We start from the raw sequence: 3,608 nt of genomic DNA, 5'->3' as shown, positions 1-3,608 counted from the left end.
ATAACAACCCGGGCATGGCTGCGATCCATGTGGAGTTATAACCCCGACTACGGCGGCGATCCGTAGAGGGTTACGACTGTTCCCAAAATATACTTTTCGATATGCATAACATCAAGATTGTGTCATAACTTATGATGTCTCTAGTAAGGCAATTCCCAAAATATACTTTTTTGTGCAAATTGTGAAAATTACCATACCCTTCTATCTGCAAATAGCCATTCCCGCCAACGTCTGCTGTTTTTGCTAATCCATATGAACTCATGCAATCTTCGAGTCTTTCCAATAGTATTTCATCACCTGTAAGCTCAAGCGGAGCAATGTCATTTACGACCCTATTCTTACGAAAATTCTTCTTGTTACACCGTAACACATGATTGTTCGGGAGAAAACGATGATGACAATCAAACCACTACATCTTTCTCACGTTCTGCAACCAAAATGAATCAGTCTCATCCGTGCAATAAGGACAAGCTAGCCACCCATGTGTTGTCCAGCCAGACAACATTGAATACGCTGGAAAATCACTGATGGTCCACATCAATACGGCACGAAGTAAGAAATTTTGCATAATCGACACATCATATGCCTCGACACCAATGAGCCACAAATTGGTCAACTCTTCAATAAGCGGTTGAAGAAACACATCTAGACTTTTTCTAGGATGTTTAGGCCCCGACACTAATATCGACAGGAACAAAAACTCTCTATTCATGCACATGTCCGGAGGCAAATTGTACGGTGTCAGAATCACCGGCCACATAGAGTAATTCGGACTAGACATTCCAACTGGATTAAACCCATCCGTACATAATGCTAAATATACATTTCTAGACTCGCTTGCGAAATCAGGAAATACCTGTTGAAAATGTTTCCAAGCCAATCCATCAGATGGATGATGCATTTCTCCTTCTGGAGTACAATGTTCCGCGTGCCAGCGCATATGTGATGCAGTCTTCTCGGATTGATATAACCGCTTTAATCGATCTGTTAATGGCCTATAAAACATTCTTTTAAAAGGAATTAACTTGCCTATCTGTCTTTGCCGCAGAACCGACATTGCATCAGATCTGAATCGTCTTTCCAGAAAATCATACAGTTGTTCTCGCAGACATCAATCTTCTGATACGGTAAACCCAACGTCCGCATTAAACTCTTAGTTTCATAATAAGATTCAGGTGCAGTGTTATCTTCTGGGAGATAATGTTTAAACATCTGGGTGAAACCGTCCATACACCTTTCTGGAAGATTATAATCTGTCTTCATATTCATCAACTGTGAAGATAATGATAACCTTGAAAGACCTTGGACACATCCATCGTATATCGCCGTATTCGCCGTATGAAGCATACCATAAAACCTTTTTCCTTCTACGTTGGGTTCCTCCTCCATGTGGGGCGATGGAACGATGTTGGAAAATGCATCACTCACCATTTCCGTGTATGGATTTCTTATTTCTTCTCCAAATATCATCTCTGATGTCGTATTATTGATTTCTTCATATCCAACCATATGTACATCTTGTGATGATGATGTATCATAGGTTTCTCCATGTGCAAGCCAAACAAAATAATTCGGCATGAAACCTTTACGATATAAGTGATTCCACACTTCATTCAAACTCCGCCATTTTTTATTCTGGCACTTTAGAGACGGACAAGGCAGCTTTTCGCTCTCCAAATACGACTGATTTGACGTGGCATACGACATAAAATTTTGCAACCCTTCTTCATATTGCTTTGAGATTTGATTCGTAATAGAATCAATTCTTTCATACATCCATTGTCGAGAATAAAACGACATTTTTTTTAAAACTTTATATTTTTTTTCTCTTTGCCATGGAGAATACATGCCGCGGTTGTTAAATAGAGTTGGAACGTGCGACGGAAAACCGATGGAAAGCGACGGAATGCACATATAGCGACGGACTAACAACGGAATGCGACAGAATTAGGTCAAAATGAATAACATGTGTTTAACTACCTGCGACGCACCGAATCCGTCGCATTACCGACGGAAATGACCGTCACCATCCGTCGCTAATTATTTGCGATGCAATATATCCGTCCCAATTCATCGCAAACTTTTCCGACGAAAGTTCGGTCGCAAATATCTGTCGCAATCCGTCTGACAAAATTACCGACGGAAAGTTCCATCGGTCGTTGTCGAAATTGTCAACAGACTGCGCGACGGGTTACGACTGATGCAAATCCGTCCCAAATCCGTCGTTGTCCGTCGCATATATTTACAGCGACGGAAATTCCGTCGCAACTTCCGTCGGTAAATACAGTTTTTCTTGTAGTGTGAGTATTAATTGAATTTCCATTTGTTATTTGTGTGATGTAAATTGTTTCGCTTCGAAACTTTGATGGAATTTCTTACTACACTTTTCAGGGTTTGAGATTGCTATAATTATGTGTTAAAGAGAGAATATATTCGGAACGAGATCGTTAGACAAAATACCAATCTTAAAAAGGATAGAAAAAACGAGATCGTCGAGTGTGGTACGGAGCTCCGCATTCGATGCTGAGACCAATTTGATGACAAAAATTCTCAATCTTTTCCTACTACGTGAATCGCACTTGTACAGAATGATCCATTGCTTCGAGTAATGGATTTGAGTTCCGAGTTCCATGAAAGACGATGATACTGTAAGAGAAGAAGCAACGACCACCATTTTTATTGCTTCAAAGAGAAAGAAAACTTAATGATGCCACATAAGACTTGGGAATGGAGATGGCCCATCCCGATATGCAAGCAGATTGAAAGATGCCACGTGGATAGATATTCTCATCTCCCATTATCTTTGTTATGTAAGAATTTTAAAAATAGAAAATTTGCTTTTTTACCTAATAAATATACCATATATTATGTGTATATATATATATATGATTATACATGTACAACAAAAGAAAAAAATATTACATTAACATAAATCATGTATGTTTATATGTATATATGCATGCGTCTATGTATAAATTGATTTATTAAATTTTTCTTTATTTTATAAATGATTATTTATATAATACGTCAAGGTAGTGCATCTCGGCCATGGAGGAAATGGTTTCCTGGTGTTGTGGTTTGTGGTTTGTATTTATATAATAGTTTTAAAAAAAAATTGTTTTCTAGATTATTTATTTTATAAAAATATAAAAACATACATGATATAAATAATATCATTATTAAGTTAACTAATATTTTTTATAATTTTATCTCATTATATCTATATATATAAATAATTTAGTTTAAAAAGATTTGGTGAAGACACCCCATCATTTAGGTGAAATTTATAGTGGAAAAATTTTAGCCATGACATTCGAAAGCCATTAATCGTTTATTGCTTAGATTATATGGAGAAAAAAACTACCACTCACTCATTACCTAACCCAGTTTTTTTTAGGCAACTTCTTTACACTTTTAAAGTGTTTTTCTCTCCTCTTATCAGGTGTCCAAGTTCGGGTTTACGGATTCGTTTTCTCAAGGTATGTATTGGAATATGCTATAAGTGAATTTCAGAATTCGGACAATAAGCAAATCGACTCTCTCTTAAAACCGATTAGTATTTTTTCCATACGAATTTGATTATGGACTTTTGTATTCTTCACAGGTAT

Source organism: Tarenaya hassleriana, unplaced genomic scaffold, assembly GCF_000463585.1.
Source record: "Tarenaya hassleriana unplaced genomic scaffold, ASM46358v1 Cleome369, whole genome shotgun sequence".
In the NCBI taxonomy this organism is placed as follows: Eukaryota; Viridiplantae; Streptophyta; class Magnoliopsida; order Brassicales; family Cleomaceae; genus Tarenaya; species Tarenaya hassleriana.
This window is presented reverse-complemented; position numbering follows the sequence as displayed.